Source organism: Perna viridis, chromosome 3 (genome assembly GCF_037379345.1).
Source record: "Perna viridis isolate PV_CMFRI_1.1 ecotype Kerala chromosome 3, ASM3737934v1, whole genome shotgun sequence".
NCBI lineage: Eukaryota > Metazoa > Mollusca > Bivalvia > Mytilida > Mytilidae > Perna > Perna viridis.
In genome coordinates, this window is record NC_142447.1 from 57597157 (window position 1) to 57605183 (window position 8027).

Consider the following 8027-nt stretch of genomic DNA (forward strand, 5'->3'; position numbering starts at 1 on the left):
AAAGGATACATAGAGAGTAATCATTGAGATAATTAATCACGAAACACGAAATATATAGTTTTATGTATATTAAATTCAGATTTATCGTCATTAAGATATCGGGTAACTAATATTACAACAGGAAATGGGGTCTTAGTCTCAACGTTTCAGGAGACTTGTCCTTTTCAAACAGATTAATCAACAAGGTGATATCAATTGTTACTGTTTTCTATTTATCACGGCATTAGCCATTTTGTACAGACAAATTAATTAACACACCACCATAAAAATATAGCCAACGCCGATCAATAAGACAAGTCTGGTGTCATTTTGAAAAAAAAGAATGTGACTACTTTTGCTGTTGATTTACTGTATTTTGGGGATTGACAGTAAAACCTACGCATAAAACGAATGAAATGTGGAAATAACCTTCTAGTACACCGCAAGGATTCCTTCTTAAATTAAGGAGATTGACTTGGCTATGCTATAAAGTCTTACGGTCGACACCATGCACTTGTTCGTTATTAAAGCATGGGCATCCTTACAAGAAGAACAGATATTCTCACAATGGCATAATTTCCAGCTACCAACTAACCGGCTTAAACACTATACAAGCAACGAGATGCGTTTTTCTTAAACCACAGGAAAACTTACCATATTCTGATTATTATAAAAATCCTGTTTTTTTTCATTAAACAAGTGTGGACTCAGACTCATATTGCCCGAGAGGCAAATATGGACGCAGACTGGTATTGCCCAAAGAGCAAATTTGAACATACATACGTTTTGTCTTGAATGTGTTTGCATTGTCTAGAAAACTCCATTTATTGATAACAATAATTGAATTTTGCGAATGTCGATAAATATCCATTAACATATGTTACTAAACATCTAAATGGGGAACAAATTCCACAGTGGCTTGCCATAACCATAAGACAAGTCATATACATATAACAATGCTTCTTTCTTGAAGGTGTACTTGCATGGATGTGTTGAACTTGATATATCATGTTAAGGATTGACCATTTCACTTTATGTACGTTAGCTTGGTAAAATTCTGGACTCTCATTTTTTCCTGATTAACAGAAACCAACAGTGTGGTATCTGTCAGTTACATGGATGACCCTAATTTGAAAACGATAGGGGTCACAAACTCAAAATTGAATAGGAGCATTTCTGTAGTAGTTAGTAAAATCATATCAAAATTGCATAACAATTGATCAACCATAACTAAAGTCAAAGTGAATATATGCGACGACAACACGGACGCCGCCGACGATGATGCCGCTGTCAGCGCCATGCCAATATACGATCAAAATTTGTTGTTTTACATATATAAGGTCTTTGTTTTTATATCATTCCAAGTTAAACAGTTCTCTATCAAAACTGCAAAACTAACAGTCATATTGCAAAATTACAATACCTGTGAAGGACTTTAAGGCTAAATCCATCGATACTGGATCACATAACATTTCAAAGTAAATATTTCAACTAAATCTTGTATCAAACAATATTATCAACTTCTAAATAGCCAGAAAAAGTTTCTTATACAATAGTACTTGTTTCAGAACCAACATAACGTGTATGTACATTCAGTACTTCACAGTACTGTTATTAACTTTAGAATCATATTTCATTTAATCGTGTAAATCTTCTTCACAATTTAACAAAACTTTTTTACGTGTGTACTATTAATGTCTTGATACTTAAAATTGCACCCTTTTAACAAATTTTAAGTATGAATGTGACTAAATTATATTTTATCGACATGTACAAACTTTACTTTTTTTGGCACGAAGTCATAAACAAAAAATGGTTCAAATAAAAATCATATGAAGAGTTGTCAATACATGCAGTCTGACATATACATATATAGCAAAACTAAAAATCGTTGAAGCTCATCGGGAATGTACTTACATGTACACTGTACTTTTACGTCTACATAATGTCTATATGTATAATGTAGAGTCCCGGAAACATCATGTTACAGTAATGGGCAGGTAATTGGACTACCCACAACTCAACAGATTCCTTAATGCCATGTGTTTTGCAACAAAATAGCTTGCCAGATAACCTCTAGCACTGCTGGAGTAATAAATAGACCATCCTATTAGGCCTGAAAATATCTTATGTTTCCGGTCACTTTACCGACCCTCCTTCAGACTCCCATCCAAAAGGTTTTTGTTTACTCTGGATAGAAAAATAATAATAATGATAAAATCTGCCCATTCTCTTACAGAAAAAAAGTAAAAAATAAAGCCTTAGATGTTTTTTTTCTATCCTAGATGAAAAAACAAAGAGAAATATTGGTTATTATATTTAGATTCGATTGTAAACACACATGCGTGAGAGTGCTCTTTGGTCGTGTATAATACCTTTTGGGATTTGACACATGAATTAAATATTTGTTGTTTTGACCACCACCGTCAAAACAAAAACAAATATATTTCAAGCGCCGAATTTCAAAAGGGATTAGGCCGTGGACTAAGTCTATTATTTTTTGAATATTTGGTTAATTGTATTCTAAGTTAGGTGTCACTATGACTTATTCCTTTTAAAATAAATAAATAAAAAAAATCCCTACCTACCGACTCCGACAAAATTTTAGAACGGTGATAGGAAACATAACATTATTTTTTCGGCCTTGTAGATTTCTCATCAATTGACTGGCGTACACCATTAAGTTGATCTACCTTTCTGTCTTGCATGCACTTGGAAATGTTGGTTTTACCCCCAAAGTATTTTGCTGGGTCAAAGATTCAGCAATTTCTGTGGGCTGTACAATATAAGCCTGCAGATCACAAATTGAATCACTAGGTCACGGATCGACATTAAATCACGTGATAATGCATTTAACATGAACATGGTCACATGACAACTAATTAACCGAATACACCATAACCCACATTCACGGATATGAATATGCCCGGGAACTGTGTGAATGCTTCAATGCTTTACACCGTGTGCGAGATACCCCAAATAACAGCCAAGGGCGTTAAGAAACCCCTCTGCCCGCCATTTATTACAAATACCACATAAGAGTGCAAACCGGGTTTAACAGTATTGAGTATATATGTAAGCACGAAAACGAAAATTAAACCAAGTATAGGAGCAGTCAGCTGATGGTCGGCGTCACTCATATCGTGCAAATGATTGGCTAACACTGTGTTACGAAATATTTTCGGGGATTTAAGTTGTTTATTTCCACAATGACAGTCGAATTATTTTCTCAAAGCAACAATGTCTTAGCTTTATAATGAAGTGTGTAACGGATATACGGAAAAATCATTTTCAAATTTATTATCATAGTGTTATTTAAATATATCGCAACAGTAGAGAATGTTTGTTTTGTTTGTTTGTAGGGGTTTAACGTCCGAGCAGCAATATTTCAGCTATATTCGGGCCATGAACATGAAAGGGATGATAAAATGAACATGAAATGATGATGATGAAATGACGAAAGGGATGGGACACAAGGATAATAGGATCGATAAATTTTGATTGCCACAAGATAAAAGGTCGAGCAATTTAGCCTTCTGTGGCGGAGCGCAAAGGTTCCTACGAATACCACAGCAGGGTTCTTTAACATGCGAGGAACGTGGCATCTTTTCCAACACGGTGCACCGCTATGGTTTGCGGTCAGGTTTTCCGTATTATAGCCTGACAACACCAGCATATAACATGCCAGGGGTACCCCATTCTACCACCTGGGGCACACATCCCAGTTTCTCTGTGGGCAGAGCGCCTAGCCCCGGATAGGTTTCTCAGCACTATTTAGTCGCCTTTTACGACAAGCTGAGTGCTTCTGCAGGGCTATTCTTTTTGACATCTGGACCTTTACGGGACCAGTAGAGAATGAGAGGAAGTTTGAGTTTGAGTTAAGTTTCTTCTCCGATATTCACACGGATTTTGGTATCGCTTTAGTTATACAACTTATTGATGAACCCTGTGATCGTCAAAATTCGGTAGAAGTGATAGCATTTATTACTATATACATCAAAATTTCGTCGTGACGCATTTATTTTAATCAAAAGACATTGAACAAAAAAAAGAAGAAAAACTAGAAATTCTGCGAGTAAGGCTCACAAAGAATACCAAACCACTTACATATATTTATGCTGAGTGAGTTACTGAAGCTCAAACATTTAAATGTTGTGGTGAGAAACCTTTCAAGGACAGAATCAAGTAATATATGGTATGAATATTAAAATTCCAATAATTTTAACATGAGTTCAAAGGTCAAGACCATTAAGAGATCATGAATGTAGCCGACACAAAAGTAAAAAAAGTTACTTCCCAGACACAAATCCATGTTAACAAACCTTTAATTTTGACATTGAGGTCAAGACTCAAAGTAATGCAAATGGGCAAAACACCTTCTCTTGGTGATACACCCATATGCCAAATATGGTATGCCTATGTCAGGGAACAAAGAAGGTATGGCCCGCACTTAATCCTCGTTAAAAAAACCTTTAATTTGTAGTTAGGGAACAAGATCTTTACTCTTCAATATATGCATACCCGTATTTGGCACATGGGTGTATCGCCATTAGAACATGTGAAGATTTCAGTCATTGGTGGTAACAAATATGCCTGAGTAATCGGTGGTAACAAACATGCCTGAGTAATCGGTGGTAACAAACTTGTGTGCATCATTAGTGGTAACAAACTTGTGTGCATCATTAGTGGTAACAAACTAGTCTGAGTAATTATTGGTAACAAACATGTCTGAGTCATTGATGGTAACAAACTAGTCTGAATCATTTGTGGTAATAAACTAGTTTGAGTCATTTGTGGTAACAAACTAATCTGAGTCATTGGTAGTAACAAACTAGTCTGGGTCATTGGTGGTAATAAACTTGTTTGGGTAATTATTGGTAACAAACATGTCTGAGTCATTGATGGTAATAAACATGTCTGAGTCATTGGTGGTAAACTATACTCGACGTCACATACAACACATTTTCGAATTGAAGCTCTACTTTTTAAACCGTCGGGACTTACCGCTAGAGTTGCCTCTCTTTTATTTAATATGAAGATAGTTCGCATATATGCATGACGTGTTAGTACCAACGAGTCGCTTATTAGCTTAAATCATGCGTAACAAATCCTTACGGGAAAATCCCATACTAATATCCGCCATGTTGGTTTCTACGGGACGATTTGTTTACAAACGAAGTTCGTAAGTTTCCGTCGAACACCGGTGACAATCGTCTGCTTGATCAACTTCTCGGTATTGTACGTCGTTCGCGTAAAATAAATCCGAGATATCCGAAATAACGCCGAAATGCATTCTGGGTTTTTCGGTTTTTGGACAAACCATTTAAACATAAACAACATCTCCTAGCAACCCGATCACTGTAAAAAATGGCCGACTTTTTACAATGTAAATATTGGCACCAAGAATTAAAATCTGACCGGAATTTAACGATTCAATGGTTAGGGAGAAGCCGTTTGGCTAAAGGAATGAGCAAGTCATTTAAGACAATTTAAACGAGGTAGGTGTCAATAAAGTCGTAGAAAATATTTTTATTCAAATTTTAACAGTATCTTATTTATGTGACGCCGCGTATAGTCTGAGTCATCGGTGGTAACAATCTATAGAAAAGATTTTATAAAAATTCAGAAAGAAATGTAGATGTGAGAGCGCTGAAACTAGGACAGACACAAATCAGAAATTGAACCTGAAATATCCCAATAAAAAAAGGATTGCATGGTTCCGGGTTAATTTATAACTAAATAATTGAGATACAGATTACAGTTACATTTACACTGAAGTAGTTTCGATGTGCAGATATAACAGTCAACTCTTTATATTTTAATGAAGTATTGTATTACGGAAGGTTATAGTACAAAAATAATTAAAATAATCTTTCACCATAACAACTTTTACAAAAATGTCATTTATTAGACATTCGTTTGCGACGTTCCTGATCCTTTATATACTACCCCTAAATGAGATGACCAAATTTGAAATTTATTCTGACCAAAAGATTGTTACTACTAATACATGTTATTACCATTTGGAATTTTGTAATATCTAATAATTAAATTCTTATTAGAACTGAAAATGAATCCGTGCTTTTGGAAGTATTATCACAACAGTTTGCATCAATATTAATTACGTTTTTGTTCAATGTAAGAATTATCTCTAAGGTTATTAAACATAAATAATGACTTCAATATTGATCTTAACACAAAGCAATATTGAAATAAGAAACTCACTTTCAGCATTTGATAAATATAATTTTTTGCAGCATCTTCAATATTGAGTAAAGAATTCATCGAAGTTCTAATAAATTTACAACCAAACATATTTTATTGGTCACATATTACATGTAACTTCAAACTGATAGCGAGAACAGCCAGAGCCCTACGACAACATGTATTTGCAAGGTTGAGGGTTGTAGAATGTATAGAACATTATCCTTGAGTGGTATATCGACAGGTTACAAGATTACAATAAGTCTTAAATGATTATTTTTTCATTATTTCAGTAAGGCACCGATCATTGTTATACTGGCGGGGGTGGGGTGGGGGGGGGGAGGATGGGGGTGGAAGGGTTGCTGGGATTTTCAATGTTGCTAAATATTTTTTCTACTCTTCTTAAAATTGTTTTATTTATTTTTCAATAGCAAATGAAATACATTTTTTTTCAGGAATATAGCAGATATTTATTTTTTTGCCAGTCAACTCTACGAGAAACAATAAATGGAACATATTATATAGATATCAAAGGAGGGCATATAAAAGTAAAGATTCAGTTCAATCAGATATTTATTCTTGTTAAGACTAAATAAAATAAATTAGTAGATTTGCATCCCCTCCGGCCCCTAAAAATGGCAATCCTTTTTTTTAAAAAATGGGACGAGAATTTCAAAATCATGATTTTTCTTCACGTCAGTTTCTTGTATTTAGGCCTTATAACATACAAATCTTTCAATTCCTGTTTCTTCTCTGAAACTGATGTCGCTATGGATTTAGAACATGTCTAAAATTAGGCTAGCAAACATTTGGTATGGAGTAAAAAATAAAAAATAAAATCCTGCCAACCACCTCATATTGTTGGTTGTCTGTATTCAGCAACTGGACAAGGAACTGCTTCTTTTTTATAAACCATAACAAAGCACGAGAAAGTCTGGGACTCGTGCAGTCAAGTAAGCTTCCCCTGCGATAGCATGAGAAAGTTTGGGACTCGTGTAGTCCGGGAAGCTTCCCCTACGATAGCACAAAAAAGTCGGGGACTCATGCATGCCGGGAAGCTTCCCCTGCGATGGCACAAAAAAAAAAAAAGACTCGTGAAGGGAAGCAGCCCACGTCCCAATCAATTATGAATGGGCAATCTACCTAAGTCTACCCATTCCTTTGCCTTGCGGATTCCACTCTCGACAGTGTTTGGTGATGTTGCTATCTGTGCGTCTTAGTATGTGCCCTACCCATCTCCATTTACGCCTCTTGATGGTCTTAGTAATGGGTTTTGGTTGGTTCGTTCCCATTACTCTGGTAATTTATAAGGCCATCTAATTTGTAGAAGCTGTCTGAGGCATTTGTTTACAAAGACCTGTTGGTCATGTTCGGTTTTCTTCCAAGTCTCCAATCCATACAAAAGAACTGACTTGACATTCGTCTCGTAAATTCTGAGTTTTGTTTTCAGGCTGATGTTTCTGCTCCTGCAGATTAGTCCTAGGATTACAAAAGCTTGTCTGGCTTTTCCAAGTCTCGCCTTGATGTCCTCATCGGCGCCTCAATTCCTTGAAACGACAGTGCTGCCAAGGTAGGTGAAGTTGCTAACGTCTTCAATGGAATCACCATTGAGCATGGTGGCTACTGTGTTGTGTATGTTAACTCTGAGTGACGTGATTTTATTAGTGTTTCTCTCTGGATCAGTTGATTTCGTACAAGACCGATATGTTCAGTTGTATGTGGTGGAATGGTTGGGATAGAAGGCTCACACTATCTGTAAAGTCAACGTCTTCTAGCTTTGTAGTGAGTGACCATTGGATTCCTCTAGGTAGTTACAGCAGTGTTATCATAATCCAGTCTATGAC